Source organism: Phyllostomus discolor, chromosome 3 (genome assembly GCF_004126475.2).
Source record: "Phyllostomus discolor isolate MPI-MPIP mPhyDis1 chromosome 3, mPhyDis1.pri.v3, whole genome shotgun sequence".
Lineage (NCBI taxonomy): Eukaryota > Metazoa > Chordata > Mammalia > Chiroptera > Phyllostomidae > Phyllostomus > Phyllostomus discolor.
This window is the reverse complement of record NC_040905.2, coordinates 24798263-24816433: the sequence shown is the minus strand read 5'-3', so window position 1 is coordinate 24816433 and position 18171 is coordinate 24798263. Positions and strand designations below refer to the sequence as shown.

At 46.8% G+C, this 18171-nt stretch overlaps 1 protein-coding gene across 6 annotated transcripts in view; it reads left to right on the top strand.

Moving 5' to 3' along the window:
• The window catches only part of TRIO (trio Rho guanine nucleotide exchange factor), a 326106-nt gene that overhangs the window by 257633 nt on the left and 50302 nt on the right, over positions 1 to 18171 (top strand). The window lies entirely within an intron of this gene.

Genomic DNA, 18171 nt, shown 5'->3' with positions numbered 1-18171 from the left:
GTGGGAAACAGCACTGAGAAAAGCGGAGTCCCACCGAGAACAAAGACATCATCCCCCCTGCGGACTGAGGCTCCAGGCAAGGCGATCAGCCCGAGCCCCGTGATTACGGAGCGAGCTGTGTGCAGTGTGTAATTACGGAGCCGCAGAAGCGGGCCGTCACTCTGCCGAAAGCTCCGCGGTAGAGGTGTTTTCCTGTTCCAGCTTTACATTAAAGTGTTTATTAAAACAGGAGAAAACCAGGACCGGGTATTGACACTGCCCGTATTAGATGATCACAAAATTACATAGATAGCAAAGTCATAAACAATGAGAAAACTGCCTTCCCACACTCGGCTTCATATGGCCACGACAAGCATTTCGGGAGATCTGTAATCAGAGAAGACACCACCAGGGGTGACAGAAGCCCGCCCTGCTCAGGGCGGCTCACAGCGGGGCCAGGCTCAGGGCAGGTGCGGGGCGGGGGTGTCCACTCCCTCACTCTCTGTGGTCTCTGCTTTTCAACTGGGTCCTTTCTGACATTCGGATTTATCTGACTTTGCTATTGAGACAGACTGGGGGTTCACTTTTAAACTTGTTCACTCTAATTAGCTGTGAAAAATTACAAAGCAATGAGGTATTTGCTAAGAGCATGCTGGAGAGTTCAGGGTGCTGGACTGCATTAAGTGTCTTGAAAATGGATGAGTGCTGTGCATGGAGGCAAACAATTCTGTGTTCCTCTGGGTCAGTTTGCACTTGGCCTCGTGATGCAGTGGGCTGTGGCTCTGGTAACACAGCTCCTAAGAAGTGTGTGCCTGGCAGACCACAGTGGGCTTCAGCTTTCGCCTCTGCTCGCTCCTTTAAGGGAAGCCTGGGGTGATGTTGTAAGTGTCTTGTATTTCCAGAGCAAGCTTTCCCATAAAGACCTAGAAGTTTGATCAGTCCGACTGTTGAACCTCATAGCTGAGCTGCACCTGCGCTGGGAGGGCCAATGTCATCGCAGATTCTTGCTCACTCTGAGCAGCGGGCTCGGAGGGGTTTGAATCACGTACCCTGATCAGCTCTGACGAAGGCGATGGGTCCTCTTTCCAGAGGAGCAACACACTTGGGTACAAAACTTCTGCATACAATTTCTGTGACTTCTTTTGTAAAGAAGAGAAGAGAACCCAGATTTCAAAACTGACTTTCCAAGAAAAGGTACAAATGAGCAGTCTTATTCCCACAGTCCGATTTGTCGTGTGTAATAAACTTCATTCATTTCTAACTCCTGCTTCTGGTGGGACTTCGTTAGACAAATACAAACATACGCATTCCTCCCTCCATTTTCTTACATAAAAGTTAGGGTATTGTTTAGCCCCTGCTTTTTCTTTTTCACTTGGTCACACCCTTTAGAAGGGACTCCATGCCAGTGCAGAGATCAGCCTCACTCTCTTTCACGGAGGGACGGCACTTCATGTGCGCACAGTGCGGGCTGCCAACCGTAGGGCACATGGCACCACCGTGGGCCACCAGGCAGCGATGCTCCGTCCATAATCAAGTGTGTCTGTCAGACGGAATTCGAGACCAGGGTGGATGAGATAAAGGGTAAATGCATCTGTAGAGAACAAACTTCTAAAGAGGAATCCCTGGGGTCATAAATTAACTAGATCAGAAAAGTCATAGTAAACATGCTATATAATGACATTTGCTTTTATATGTTTTGCTTTATATATTTTAATGATGTCTGGGCTATACCAAACCCCTTGAATTCTCAATTTCATTTTACCCACTTAGGAAAAAAAAACTGTCCCGTTCGAATAAGGTTACTCTTTAAATTAAAAGTATTCACCTAAATTAAATCACCAGTCTCCGTGTGGCTTCCGTGAGGCGAGGCTTTGATGGACATTTTCCTGTGGGGCTCTCCACCAGGAGCATGCAGTGAGATGTTAACGTAGATCACGTTTCACCCCAATTCCTGCGTTTTTATTATAGGTTCTGTTAAAGGGCTGCAAAGTAGGAGTATGCCACCAAAGGGGATGGTTTCCGGAGAACCAGTAACTTCCCCTGAGTATATAAAAACAGCTTCGGGGGTGCCCCGCGTTTGCCTTCCACACAGGCGAAGCTGCTTGTGAGCCCAGACCGCAGCGTCTCCGCGGGAAACATTCCCGAGATGCGCCGTCTGTGGTTTCTCTAATGGGCCTGTAGGTCTCCGTATAACCTGGGTGCTTTCTGAAGGATTCGTGTTCATAAGGACTCTTATCATAACACTTCACAGCAAATTTTTTAAAAACACTGTTTTTCAAGCCCACCCCAGTCTTAACTCCCTTCTTTACTGACACCATGGAAGGATTTGGGAGGGGACAGAGGAGAGAGATGGAGGGCTGGAGGCCCTTCAGAGGGTTAAGGAGGCTGATCTTTGAACTCTGACCCCCGCAGCCAGCTTTGTGTAGGAGAAAGGTCCTGGCTGCCCTTTCTGGTGTTCTGAATGGACCAGAGCAGCCACCCTGGAAACTTGTGTGACACTTCAGCGCCTGAGCGGCCAAGGCACAACCTGGTGTGGTCTGAGCCCGCAGCAATGGGAGTGCTGTGGGCAGCTGGGGCGTTGCACAGGGCCAGCTGTTCGAGGGGGTCATCGTTTCCCCGGAAACCCCCAGCCAGGCGCAGGACGGGTGTTTATGGTTCGAAGGGCCTTTCCAAACACCGCGGAGGACAGTAAACAGGCTCACCCGCCTTGGCGACATCGCAAGGCAGCTCTGGAACCCCATATTACATGTAATTGTAATGTAGCCCTTTGTGTTTGAGTCCATCCTTTCCCTCCCCACCCCCTTTCCAGAGTCTGTAGAACTTGGAATTTACTAGAGGGAAGGAATATTTTAATGTTCTGTTCTGTTCTGTTCTGTTCTGTTCTTAGAGATGGATTGGTTCTCCTGCTGTCTCAAAAACAATCAAACCATTTCAGCCCTGGGTTACAGAACAGACTGAGCAGAGGAGGGAAAGGGGGTGTGTCGGTCAGCACAGGCTCCCACAGCAAAATACCGCAGGCTGCAGGGCTTCATCAGCCAGAGTTTCTGTTTTCACAGTTCTGGGGGCTAGAAATCTAAGAAGGAGGTGCTGGCAGGTTGGGTTTCTTCTGAGGCCTCCTGTCGGCCTGCAGGCGGCCACCTTCTTGCTGTGTCCTCACGCAGGCTTTTCTCTTTGTGCACACTTCTGTGTCTCCGTCTGAGTTTTCTCTTCCCAGTAGGACACTGTCATATTAGACGGGGACCCACCCCCAACAGATTCATTGTAACTTAGTCCCCTCTTTAAAGACCCTACACAGTTACATTCTGACACACTGGGCATTAGGACCTCAACGTACAGATCTGGGAGGGGCAGTCGGCCCATGCCGAGGGTACTGTGGGACCCTTAGAAAATGAATAGTAATAACAAACAGGGTGTGTTGGGGGCTCGCAGTGAGCCAGGCACTGTGCTGCTTTTGTACTTTTTAACCCCCAGGGCCTCCCAGAGCAGTCTACGAGAGGTGGAGGCACAGAAATTAACTCGACCACGCTTAGCAGGTGACGGAAAGTGGGATTTTAAAAGTGGCAGTGAGACTTCAGAGCTCAAGTCCTTAACCAGTGACCACCTTGCACCCCTTACAAGCGGGAAGGAATGTTGGGTGCAGGGTAGAAGCTGTAGCCTCAAGAGATCCTCAGTTGCTCAGGCCTCACTCACCGCTTGTGGAACGGCTGATTCCAGAAGCCGGTCTCCAAAGCCCACCACATGCAAGACTGTGGCTGCATCCTAGAGCTGCGTCCCTTCTTGAGAGACCTTGGCCCCCCAGCACGCCTTTGCTCTGACATCGGATCCGTTTTCAGCTTCTTTCCTTTTTTTTTTTGGTTTATGCTATTACAGACGTCCCATTTTTCCTCTTCACTGTCCCCCACCCAGCCCATCCCGCACTCCCACAGTCAGTCCCCACAATGTCGTCCATGTCCACTCGTCCTTCGTGTATGTTCTTTGACCAGTCCCTTCACCTTCCTTCAGTCAGTCCCCACTTCTTCCTGCCCCTCTGGCAGCTGTCAGTCTGTTCCATGATCCCATGCCTCGGTTCCCTTCCGATCTGAATTATGATACAACAAATCCAACAGCCTTCCGTCACCCAGAGAAGTCATCTTAATGGAAATTGGTTCCTTTCCCTCCTGTGAGCTACTTCTCTGTTCTCCCTCCTCTGGTTCAGCTCAGAACTCGAGTCACAGTGGGCCTGTTGTGAGTCAATGAACAGAAGAACCAGTCTCAAAGTAAAAACAGTTTTTTTAAACCATTCGCATCCCAGAGCAGAAGGTTTTTGCTCCACAACCCATACCCTCCCCCCACCCCCGCCAAAAAGTAATTAAAACCATCTGCATGGCCACCACAGTGCTTCCTGGAAAGACCTGGGGAGCGCAGCTTCCTGTCAGGTCTTCCACCCCGGCCTGTCCCTGAGCGAGAGGTGGCCCATGTCACTCACTCTCTGAGGTCAAACAGAATTGGGACATCACAAGCTCTTTTTGGCTCTCGGGGTGGTAGCATGGCTCTGATCTTTTGAACACTGTTGTTTCTGTTATTTTCTTAGGGAACACGTTTGGAGGTTACCATCTCATATTGCCATTCTGCAAATCGTGCTCAGTGCTGATGCAAACAGAGAATGTCACATACCGAGTTAAAGTGCAGGGTAAAAAAGGCGTATTTTGAATGTTTGTTTTGTTAAAGAAAGAGAAAAACTCACATCATTGCTTGTGAAAGGATAGTAAGTAAAGCCATGAAAAGGGGCCTATCGGGTTTTTGGCACCCAGATGAAGTGGTTGAATGCCCAATAAAGGTGCTTTTGTGGATTGGCCACTGTGCTGGAAAGCAGCAGGAAATAATGTGCTGAATGGAGCCCTAAGAAGCAGGATTTAGTCATCCAGCCCCTTCCCTCCAGAGCGGGAGGTGTTATCTGTGGGGTGAGGAACTGCACAAAACGTCCTCCAAACAGGGGTATCTTTGTGCGTGGGGCCTGAGAAACGCGATCCCGCTGGTGCAGCTGTGCGGAGGCCACGCTGGGCGTGAAGGAAACGCAGGAGAGAAAACCAGGGCTGGGAGGCTGGGCGGAAACCCGCCTGGAGTCACTGTGCTGATGAAGCCACAGGGCTCTCCCGGGTCCCACCCCCAACCGCAGACGCTCTCTGCTGTGAATGACAGGGGTGTCGGCACCGGCTGCAGGACAGACCACTGACCATTTACCAGCATGACAGATGTTTCAGGCCTCCACTCACCATCCCTGGTTTTTAGAGGAAGCTATAAACAATATTTCTAATAGTTACATCATTTGAGTCGCAATCATAAAATGTAGCTGGCACTGTTTTTATGTGTCTTTTGTTTAAGATTTGGGGGGCGTTTTCCTCCTCACATCAAAGGGCTGATTATCAATGCTCATTTCCACTGCAGATTGTGCCGTGACCTCAATGGGAAGGCATGGGGTCCTTTGGCTCATCTCAGTTTTAGTTTTACAAGTAACTTTCTTTTAACTATATTTTTACTCCTGATTTTAAAAGTATCATTTTTATATGGACCTATTTCACTGGATTTTTTTTTTTTTGAGATCTTCATTGGCAAAAATGACCTTGTCTCATTTTTTATGGACACGTAAATAACAGGCACTTGAACACCGATATTTTAGTTTTAAACATTTCAGGCATAATTATCATAAAAGATGATTATATGAAAAGCAGTTTTGGAGGAGTATTAATTTTGAGCAAAAGAATTTCTTTCAGGCAATCTAAAAATGCCTTTATTTTCATGAGAATGCAGTTGGCTGTTATAATTTTGTCTTATAAATGTACGGACAAATAATGATTTTATATTCCCACGGTGTATTTTTTCAATCAATCACACATCCCTTTATTCACAGGTAATTAATTTACCTAATATATTTCTCTTGGCACAAAATTTCTCCTTTGACATTGCCTATTTTTCTCTGATGACTCTTTTTATACTTCTAATTTCTTTAGCAGTGTTCATCTATATAACATAATACTCAATATTTTTATTTTTCAAAACTCCTTATGTTGATATAATCTTAGACGTACAGAAAAAGTTGCAAAACTAGTACCGAGAATTCCTCTACCCGCTCCCACCCACCCCCCTGCCAAGACCCCTTGGTGCTACCTGTCACATGACCCTGGTTTCATGATCAAACCCAGGACACCAGCCCCGCTGAGCCCTGCTACCCAAGCCAGACCTTGTTTCAGATTTTGATTTAATGTCTTTTTTCTGGCTCAGGATGCAATCCAGGACCCGCCTCGCATTTAGTGTTCTTCCAGCTGACATGGTTCCAACATCTTTTTTGTTTGTTTGTTTTTCATGACCTTGACACCTTTGAGGTCTTTCTGGTCTTTTATTTGGTTAGATGTTTCCTAATTTGGGTGTATCAGATACTACTTTTGACTAAGTGAAATTCATGCATTTTGGGCATGAATACCACAAAAGCAATGGGACCTTCTCGGCCTCATATCAGGGGGCACGAGAGGGTCCACATACGTCGCACTGCTGGTCGTGGTTAAAGTAGCGCCTGCAGCATTTTCCTCTGTAAAGTTACTGTTTCTCTCTTTGTGATTAATAAATACCTTGTGGGAGATACTTGGATGCAGATCCTGTGTGCCTTTACCTACTCAGGTCAGCATGCAGCATGGTTCTGACCTGCAACAGTTTTTGCTGTGGTGGTTGCCTGCTGGTGATTTTGTTTTCCTCATTTCTTTTAAATCCATTAACTGGATATCTGTAGGAAAGAGCGCTCCCTCTGCTTCCTTTATTCATGTAATTATTTCTATCAGTGTGGAGTCATGGGTACTTACTGTGTTCTATGGGTCATAATCCAATACTGTCATTGTTTATTGCTCAAATTGTTCCACCTCTGGCTGTCAGGAGCTCTTTCCAGCTCGCCTCTGTGTACTTCGGACACACCCTCATCGTTTTTGGAGCACTTCCTTGCTTTCTGTCAATACAGGATGCTCCTGGCTATCCTGGGTTTTCTTTGCTATAGTCCCGGATCCATCATTTCTCCAGCGTAGCCTGGTTCCTTTACTGGAGAGTAGAATGAAAAACCAAAACCTGGTGCTAGGTGTGCTTATTGCCATGTGGTGTCATGACTGTTAGGTCCTCTCAGAAGACAGGCATGTGAACACGTGTCTCTATTCATATTCTGTCCTCCCTCTGTCTCTCTCTGTGTATGTGATGTTAGTAAACCTATGTCCAGGCGTCAAATGAAAACATCAAAAACATATAAAAATACTGAAAAACCATTTTTTGTTTTCTTTCACAAACTCTACTCTTTTAATTTTTACATTGTGTATCTCTTATTCTGCCAAATGCCTAAAATGCTTGTCCTTAACCCACCCTCATTTAATCAGTGTTTGTGTCTTCTTTCGTTGCCCAGTTCACCTGCACCTTCTCTAGACTGATATGACCGCTCCAATCCCTTCCTGGGTCCTGGTCATTTAAATCTCAGCCTGTTGTCCTTGTTTCCTGACCACCTTTCCTACTTGATGATGCTCTCACCCTGCAGATACTCTGGTCCCCCTCATGCTTGAGCTTCTCAGTCGCTTCCAATCTTCTTTCTGGTTATCACGTCTCCTAAGACTTCTTCCTGCTAACTGAAGCCACCGGCCCCCGTTCTCACCTTCTCCTTCCCACCCCTCCCGGCCACGGTTCCTGCTGGGCTTTCCTTCCCACAGTCTGCCAAGGCCACCCTCGGGTCTTTCTCACTTGAACTTGGTTCAGACTCCTAGAACAGATTCCCGGTCATACCACCAAGGGATGCTTTGCCACTTGCTGGAACTTTCTCCCTTCCCTCATTTGCCTCAGCTCCTTGCGTGTCCCTTTCCCTCGGTAACATCGGTACTCTGTTGGTTCCGTGGTTGTCAGCCGGTGGGTTGGATTACCAGTCCCTCCCGGTCGGGATCACATGGTACCTTCGCCTGATGCAGTTGATCTTCACTTGCTTTGTAAAGTGCCGGATCACACGGTGAACACTCTGTCGTCTCACGCTGCGTGAATGGGAAGAAGAAGAGGGTGAGAAAAGCTCCCTTCTGACTCCTGCTATGCTCCATTTCTCTGACAGATGTGGGCTTGAAGTTGGAAGAGGGCAGTCACTGGAGAAGTTCCCCATATGTCTTAGCCAAAGCATTTTACTCGTTTTAAAGCGTTGTTCCCTTCCTCTTCGGTAGAGAACATATATTACACATAAATAATTAATTTTCCTGACAACTCTTTTTTTTTAAATTTTTAATTAATGGCCCTGGCTTGACAGTCTGTGTTTTTGGAAGGGGTCAAAGTAAAATATTTAATAAATGTTGTAGTAAACGAAACCTTAGAATGTCAATTAACTTGATTTCCTTTAGGACATAATTTTCACTGCTTTTTTTTTCCAACAAGAAAGATTATTTATTTGGCAATAAAGTTTTCTTTTCTTGCATAAAAAGTGCTCTGTGCAGAATTCCACCTCTTGGTTGGTCGTGGCCGAGGCACGCCATCTGGATCGGCCATGGGACGGTTTGCAGGGAGAAGCCACCTCGGCTTTGCTCTTGGTCTCTTAAGAAGAAGAAGAGGGCACCCTGCCCGGGGGCTCAGTTGATGGGAGTGTCGTCCCATATACCAACAGGTTGCAGTTTGATACCCAACTAGAAATCTATGCTATTTTCACGTTTTTCAGTTTGAGAATTTTTAAAATTTACTTTGCAAGAGGGAATGGAGGGAGAACCCAAGATTAACTTTTTTTTTTTTTTGCCTTTTTAATCCTCACACAAGGACATGCTTGTTGATTTTAGAGGTGGGGGGGGGGGGGTAGGAAGAGAGGAAAAGAAACACCAGTATGAGAGAGAAACATGATCAGTTGCCTTTTGTACATGCCCCAACCAGGGATGGAACCCACAACCCAGGCATGTTCCCAGACCAGAAATCGAACCCGTGACCTTTAGGTTTGCAGGACGACACCCAATCAACTGAACCACACTGTCTAGGGCTGACTTTTTTTTTTTAACTAAGGAACTAAAAAAGACAACATTTTTCTTAACAAAGCAATAGTACAACACCTAATCGTTTATACAATCAGGTTATATAAAGCAGAAATGAGAAGAATTGTTAATCAAATGAACTCAGAGAAGTAGCACATGACTCTGTTAAGGCAGGTGTAGGCTTCAGCATATAACACCCCCTCTGAAAACGTTTGGGTCGCTGAGGGCCACCTCCCGGTTTCAGACATGTGAAGACCACCCCAGGTGCCTGCCTCACAGCAGGAGGTGGGCCATCCCCGTACAGGCTGGAGAGTGAGGGTGTGCTTCTGGAGTTGATGAGAAATGAGAGTGTAGACACTCGCCACAGAGGGTGGGAAGCCAGGCTTCGTGGCTGTGAAACCATGGGTATTCTCTGAGCCATTGTGCAGGGTAAGACAAGGGAGAGAACACACAGAAACTTTCAAATAAAGAGCAAGAATTTATGTCAGCTGAAGAAAATACCCAATTTCCCAAAAGGACAAAAATGAGCCTTTAAGATGCCTTACTAAGAAAAATGCCTTTACAAGTCACAAATAGGGGTATTTATTTTCACTTTGCATGGCTGCTGCTTGTAAGGACGAATGAAGATATGTTTCGAGTAAGTGAGGAGTGGCATTGTATCACAGTGATGTAACCGGTTTCTCTTTGCTATCAAGTCACATCGGGAGGCACTGTTTGTTGTATGTCTCAGAGAAGACCTCCGTCCAAACACTCACAAAGCCCAAGTCAGAAAGCCTGGCGTGGATCCATCACCTGACATTTCACTCTGAGTAAAGAGACCGCAGCTCTGGCTGGTGGAGGGGAGGAGAAACATCTGGCTCTCGCTGCGCCCTCAGAATTTCCTTGAGCTCCAATTAGAGTCACTGTGGTAGAATGTAATCCAGGGCGTCTGGATATTCCCCCATGTGAAACCCAACTGTACAGCAGAGCTGAGAAGCAGGCAGAGGGAGTGGCTGTCCACCAGGAGAGGAGCTGCGGGTCGCCTGCGGCTGGGCCCCGGGGCTGCGTGTCCCTGCCAGTGTGCCTGCCGCTGTGGCCGTCCCAGCCTGCTGCTGAGGGCTTGTCCACCCGCTATCTGGTTTTGCTGAAGAGTGGCTTACTCTGGCTGCTCATAGGGTCAGAGCGGGTAGGGATCAGAGCCTTCAGCCTCCAGTCCGCTCAGCACGCACCATGCCCAACGGTGTTAAGCCGGTTGATCCGCTGGACTCGCTCTCCTCCGTCGGCTCAGCCTACCGCAACAGTGGGCAGCCTGGCACCTGCAAGTACTGGATCCTCGACCTAGGTACCCGTGCTTCCTCACACGCACCCTCTGCTGCTGCCTTCCAGGTGGCTGCCGGGACGGTCGCTGTGCGCCCCACTCTGAAATGTCGTGTGCTTTTGCCCTGGAGTGATAGGTGCTGACTGCGTGTGAGAGGGGGCTGTGTTGGGGGGGTGGTTGTGGGGAGCTCCATAAACGGAAGGAGAAATGGGGGGCTCTGCCCTGTGTGCTTGTGTGCTGATTGCTCGGTTGTGAGGCACTGCTCGTGTCTGGGGATGCTTCTGATCACCCCTTTCTTCTCATAGACGGCGTGTGAGCAGTCTCAAGTCATCTGAGCTGCCAGTTGCCTTCTTAGGATTTTAGTTGGCCTTATGTCTGTTTCAGGTTTAATTTTGTTTGGGACTTTTCAGATTATTCAAGAAAATTGCAGTGTCCCGCGTTTATATTTAGATTCTCTTGTTCCTTCTCTTAAGCACTGCAGCCATATAATAAGATACTGTGAAGTTATGTGGGGGAAGGGTCTCCCGGTAACCACCAGCATATTTCCAGGGCGTGCGTGTGCCAGCCTCTGGAGTTTTACACAGAACTGGAATCCAGACAAGAAAACACGGTTCATGCCAAGTAAATAAGCTTTCCTCCATTTGAGGAAAAGGCAGTCGAATATAAGAGGATGAAGTGGGGGGAGGAAGCCCGGTAGGTCCGTGGGTCCCCACGGAGCCCCTGCAGCGCCCCAGAGGCGGCTCCCTCTTCAGCGGTAACCTTTGACATGTGAGCAAGCTGTGCAGTCGTTAAAGCGAGTTTCTCACAGGCTGTCGCCTGCAGACCCGCAGGGATGGCCCCTGCCGGAATTTCACTCCTGACCGGATGCACTTTTAATGTTTGCCTCCACTCGCTGCCAGCATTATTCACACGTGTCTCAGAAGTGGGAGCGAGAAGGAGCGGGCCTCAGGGACCTGGTGCAGGCCAGGCAGGCCCAGTGGGTACCGGGAGCTCAGTAGGGAAGGGCTGAGGAGGAGGGACCCAGAAAAGAAGGGGGATCCGAGGGAGAGGGAAGCTCAGACACGTCTTGCAGCCCGTGAAGGGGAAGTGGCACCGTTGACATGTTTCCTCGTGAAATACCAGAGGGAAGCAACAAAATCCCCTTCGATTGACAGGTCCGGAAGGGGATAAGTGTTGGCTGTGTGGATATTAAATTTGCTCGTGTAAACATTGTTTTTGATAACATCTCTTGTATTTTTCACAGAGCTATCAAAACATTTTAAAAGTCACTGACCATAACATTTTTCTTATTTATGCTCATCAAACCGCTCGAGAGCAGCTTCCCTCTCTACAGGTGTTGAAGCTGGGGTGCCCATTAGTGGCGCTGTGCACTGGGCACCTTGCTCGGGGTGGGTGAGGGCGGGTGCTCCGCGTGGTCTCTCCTGAAGGGAGTAATGGCTGTGCTGTGAAGAGAACAGTTGACCACACCAACAGTCTGGTTCTGAATCAGCCACTCAGTAGCTGCTGGTCTCTGGTCAAGTACCTTCTCTCTCTGAACTTACTTTCTTTGCCTGCAGAATGGGAATAAGAACAGAGCACCCCTGTCAGTATATTATAAACATCCCCAACATTTTGCCAGGAAGTAATGGATTTTAGCCTGGTTCAGTAGATAAGAGTATTGTCCCGTTACACCAAAAGGTTGTGGATTCCGATCCCTGGTTGGGGCACATACCCAGGTTGTGGGTTCAATCGCCAGTCCAGGCACATAAGGAAGCAAGTGATCAATGTTTCTGTCTCACATCAATGTTTCTCCCTCCCTCTCTCTCTCTCCCCGCTCCCCTCTCCCTCGTCCCCTCCCCTTCCCTCCCTCCCTCTCTACAATCAATAAACATATCCTTGAGTGAGGATTAAAAAAAAAGTCAGAGATTTTAAGAAAACATCATTTTTCTTATACAGGGAACTTTGAATCATAGCAGTATTTTAGTCCCTAGGCGTTCTCCTGGAGAAACATTATTAACTTGACTTTTTAAACACTGGAAGATAGTTACATTAGTGTATTTTTGCTTTTCTCTAGATCTAGTTTTGTTCTGGCAGTTCTCAGACTGTAATGGAAACTGTAGGTGATGTTACCCAGGCTGTCACCACAATCGTTTTGAGCTAATGCAGATTTGGAAAGAAATTGATGTCTTCTGGAATTTTCATGGGGAAAAAAATCTCTTTACAGTAAAAGATAGCAAAGCAAAACTCTAGTTTGATTTTTTTTTTTCTGGAGAAATATGATTGTCCATTTCTTTCCAAACCTTCATAGTGATTCCAAGACAATTTCCTAAATACCATGTTATATGAGTGATATTTTAATACAGTCCGATTCCACTTAATTGGTTGTGGGAAAATATACATGCATCTTTTGGGAAAGGAAAAAATGACTTTGAGTAATATTCCAAGACTAAATCCTAAAGCAACTTTAAAATGCTTGGTGAAATCAGAGAGAGAGGTAACAAAGCCTTCCTTTCCCCCCGCAAGCAGGCTGGGGGTCCTTTGTTGAAGTGCCTCGGGAACAGACCGTTTGTCTGCTTCTCACACACTCACTGGGGCGTCCTCCTTGTCCGCATCAGTCTGGCTTGGGGTCACCTGCGTGGAAGCATGTTTGCATTTGCAGACATTGCTGTTGCCGAACCCTTGCACGGCCGTGAGCCTGTGCAGTTTCCCTGCTACATGATTGTTAGGACAAGAACTCAAGAGACGGTGGGTGGGGTCCAGAAGAGCTACAGATTATCTTTTAAGAGGGTTCCAGTGGGAGAATCCGGTTATACTGATACAGAAGTGGAATACTAAACTTGTTCTCATTCTGAAATAAGTGTGTACCCTTTTATAAAACACACGGAACCTGCCCCAGTGCTGGACATGGCCCCCTGAGTCAGGAAGAGCGTAAACGCAGCGATCTCCCTTGACATTAAACAGATCCGTGTACGGAGAGCGTGAACTCTGTGCCTTCTCATTCCTGAGCTCTCTTCCAGTCTTCTCGGTTTTTGATGAGGAGTGTGCATTCTCACCAGTGCAATTTTTAAAAATGAAGGAAAATATTTCAAAGACTAAGTGCAGGAAAGACATTTCTTTGCTGAAATATAGTATGAGCCCACTTTGAAAGTATGCAAGTCGGTCACCAGCAGGGCCCCCTGCACACGAGGACACCGGTGCCCGGGACAGTCGGTTTCCTGGGAGTGAGCGGAAGCCACGCCAGCACTCAGTACAACACTGTATTGTTGCAGCTGTGAAGACTGGTCGTTTCACATAAGTGACTCTGCAAACTAAATTCCGTCTCAGAGAGAGCTGCTCTTTCGGTGTGTTTAAATGAGTCAGAGTTTAGGACACAGTATGCGTAATGCAGTGTGAATAGTGTGCCGCTGTGCAAGTCAGACCACCAGTGATCGCATCTCGGCTCACCCCTGCCAGTGTGACCTTGGCTAAGTCCTTGTTACTGTCGCTCAACTGCAGTTTCCTCATCTGAAAGCGACAATGAAAAAAAAAAAAAACTATGCTTGTCCTGGTGATGTTCTCTAATACTACATAAAAGGTTCAGTTACAAAAGGTTCGGTTTCCTTTTAAGTAGACTGCAATTTTAAAGTAATTTTAATTTGTTTTCTCACTTTTCACTGATCAGAGCTGTATTTAATTGTTACTCTGAGCTTATGATGACAGTTTGGGGCAGGGGAGGGTTGCACACTGAATTTATGTACATTTCCAGCCAAAAAAATCAAAGAAACTTAAAATTATTTGGCCTTCTTTAGGGCAAATATAAAAAGTTGAAATATTAAGACTTTTTGAAGTTTTAATTTAAGAACTTCAAATTTAAAAAATAGGCTGCAGTGTTCCCTCAAAGTGCCCTAGAAACCTGGAGGTCCCGAGTCAGGGGCCTTTGGAGGAAATGACCTCTCGGGTTCCGGAATTCCTCCTCCTCTGGACAGGGAGCAGCCTCCTCCTCTTCAGCCGTGGTCTCTCTTCAGTATGTGGTCCTTCTGAGCACTTCCCTTTAGCTAGGCTTCAGGGAAACATGAATTTATGGCTTTTTACTCTGAAGAATTTCCTCCAGGTGCTGAAAGTTGGCCTCGGGGGTGAGTGAGCAAGTCTATAAACCCAGCGCGGTCTGCCCGGTGGGTAATGAGCCATGGAATCCAGGCCTGGAGGCTCCCTCCACTTCCTCTTCCTGTCTCCAAGGACTGGCGGGGGCAGGGGACTGGGAGGAACCACAGCCCTAGTCATTTTTTACAGCTCTCACGTAAAACTTCACAAACATGAACAAAGTGCGTCTCCCGAAAATACGTCGTTTCTCTGAAATCATATGCAAATTGTAAAAGAAAAAAAAAAAGATTGGAAAATTCACAGACACACGTAGCCTGCAGAGGGGGAAATAACACCCAAAGACAACCACAGATAATATTTGGACACGTGTCCTTCCAATCTTTTTGTGTGTAAAGGAATGCATCTTTTATTTATACTTTTTAAATTTGACTAAAAGAAGTCATCTCAATCCTTTCTATGGTTTGTTTTCTCAAATGCAAAGTTGAAGAAATTTCTACTGTTGCATCGTGTTAAAATTAGTGCCAGTCCATGTCCTCGTGAAAATGGACCTACACCATGGCAGTGTGCCTAGGGTGGTTCTATCTAAGGGTGCAGCCACCCGGAAACTTCTGGACCAAAGGGTATAGCCCTAAGGCAACTCCCCTTTCTCTTTTGTCTCCTAAGGTGGGATGAGTTACTGGAAGAAGTGGCCCAAAGGCCCAGTAGGCCTTGTGAAGTTGAGTAAGGAGTCTTTAATAACAAGAAGGGAAAGTGCTTATTATGAGAACTGAAAACTGGATGTTTTTCCTTTGTCTTTCTGCAGCTGGAAAGCAAGCCAACATACAGCACTTACCCAGGTCATTCTCCCCACCTCCCCAATCCCGCCCCCCCCCACCCCACTCCCCAGGAAGAGGCTATTTGGTTATTTCCTACATTGCTTCCCTCCTTCGCTCTCTGCCCTGGCAGTGCCATTCTGTCACACGGGGCACTAATTAAAGCCAAAGGCAGAATTTGTGCATTAATTGGCGTTCCTAGCAGAGGCGTTCTTTTCATTCCCTTTGTCTCTGTGCCTGCTTTGTTCCTTCCTGGAGTAGCTCCAACCTCCTGCCCTCCTTCCTTCCTTCTCACTGTAGTTGCTCAGCTGCCGCCATATGAAGAGTTCCTAAAAGGGCAACTTGGTGAGGAGGTGTGGGGCGTTCTTAGAAGCTGCCTTGTCCTGGACTCAGTCACTCCTCCAGAGGCACATTGCAGTTGGAGATTTCAGGTCCCGAACTGGACACATGAATAAACCAGCAGCAGTTGCTCCAACCCTCTCTTATTTCTGGGTTGGGGTGTTTTGTTGTTGTTGTTGTTGTTGTTTGGGCTTTTGTTGTTTTAGCATGTGAGCTCCTGGAAAGAGAGCAGGCAGTCCTCAAGAAATTACAAAATCATAATTTGAAAACTAAAATTCAGTGCCATTCAGTTCTTGTAGGGGCCTGGGGGCAGGATGTCGTAAAATCAAATCTAGATGAGGTTGTAAGATTGCAACCCGTACCCCCCGTGTTCTTGGAAGTGGACATGTTGGGCTTTTCGCCTTTCCATCTGTGCGGTTCACACTTTAATCCCATGCTTAGCTTTAATTAGAGCAGCGTTTGACTTTTGGTAGAGGTGCTACAAAAATATACTTGTGAAAGGAATTCCTAATTGGTTAGGGCTTTCCATTTCTTTGTTTTTGAACCAAACCACCAGGGACCCTAGAATATAATGTCCTAGATATGTGCTTTGTGGTTTGGGGTGGGGGGAGATCATCCATTTCCTGATTCTGCACAGCTGTAACTCTTTCTAAACTAATATTCCATCCCTTGAGACTGAAACTTCAGCTAACCTGCGGGTAGATGATGTGAAGAGTGACACAGTTTGGCAAGCTCCCAGCAGAACATTCCAAGGCCAGGTTTGCTTTAGTTAATGCTGTATAAAAATGAGTATATGGCTGCATGAAATGAGTTATGTGGCTTTATGAAAACATAAGTTTGTGTGGTTTATAGCATATTTTGGTTAGGTGCGTTCTTAGGCAATTCATGCATTTTCTAGATTGTAGGAAAAAGACTTTTGCATGTTAGTATTCTGAATCTGGTCTTAATTTAAAATAATCAATTTATATATAAATGAAGAGAAAGCTATCACCACCTGAAATAAATCAGTCACATAGTTTAAATTGCTAACTGCAGAATGTTCTTTTAAACCATTTTACATGGGATGTCTTTGTCTTCATTTAAAGACACTTGCAACTTTGAAAATCTACATATCGTCCCTAAAAAGTATCTTTGGTTTCTTCTTTAAGCAGGTTACCTAAGTTACTTCATTTTTTTTCAATGAGTAATAAGAAGACATTAATCAAAAGCATAAATATTCATCAGGAAGAACATAGTTCCAAATGTAAGCCTCCTTCAACTAAGATTAGAATTTCAACGACTAACACTTTGTGTTTAATATCAGGAGTAACTGTCCACAGGTTAAATATCCATGTTTCCTAGTGTCAGAACCTCTGAAAGGCAGAATCAGATGGAGGGAATGTTGTGTGAGCGTCCTGTGGTTGCTTGTTTCCCCTCAAATTCACTTTCTGTTCTTTCAAAGAATGATTATCTATTCAGAACAAGAACAAATACTGTATTGCCTTGGAAGTGACTTCCCAAATGAAGGAATTAATCAAGAACACATTATTTTATCACAGAGCAACCTCATTATCCCTAAGTCAGCAGTACACTAAATGCTAAGTAATCTGATAAACAGGCAGGATTTGTTTTTTAGTCTTCCTTTGTGTAAGTGATATTAATCATTTGACTTCTTGGGAACACAGAGGGTCTCAGCCTCTGTAAAAGCCAACTGAATAGAGGAGCATTCAGAAGTTTTCCTGGTCTCTGAGCCTGTAAGCAGACCAGGCCAAGATCAGCATGCCACAGGATGTCATTAACCGCCTGCGCGGCGGGGCCCTGGGTGGCCGTGCAGTTGCATGCAGTGCCCTCTCCTGCAGAGCCTCCTCTCCTGCAGAGCCTTTGTGGAACAGCCTAGACTGGGGCTCACACCTTTTGCTGCATCCTGTAGGGAGTGGGGGGTGGGATCAGGTGAGGCGTCACGGCCTTCTTCACCTCAGCCTCTGTGCTCAGCACTGTCAGGCCAGCCCCAGTCCCTTCCGCTGCCCAGGACTGCACGTGGAGCAGTGCCACCGTGGGGCTTGGTGTGGGCAGTGGGGCCACTGGCTGGCTGGAGAACTTCCCACGTGAGGGCCGACAGGAAACCTCCTCTCACGAGTCAGTTCTCAGTTCGTCTGGCCAGTGGCGCTGAAGGGCCCTGTGGCTCATGCATTCGGAGCCTGAGGGCCCAGTGGGGAGGCGTCAGAAAGCTCTGGTAGACATTAATGCCAGCAGCATGCAGGATTTGAGTGTGTGTTTCCAGCCTCATTTTTATGTAATTTTTTTTTTGAAAAGTCTTTTCTTTCATCCAGCAAGGATATCTTGAAACATCTGCTTTTGTCCTTGTGTAAAAGTCAGAAATGAGCCCAGATCTCCTCCCTGGGGGATTTCTCTTCCTTTTGTGACAGCTTAGACTTTTGGTTGCAGAAAAAGCCTGCTATTCCTCTCCCAAGGAGTAAATTTCAAGGGCTGTAGCTCCCATAAAAAACAGAGAAAATGGCCCTGCCATTCTAAGAAGATGGGACTATGGGCTCAAAACTGTCCCGGAACAAGGCTAGTGTCTGGACTGAGGGGAGAAGGATCACACTGAGAAGCAGGCTCCGGCCTAAAGCAGAGTTTAAAAGAGGAGAACTTCCGGACAACAGTTGTGTTCTGTAACCATGTGGTTTTAACAGTGTGTGGATGTGTGCACCTGACGAGC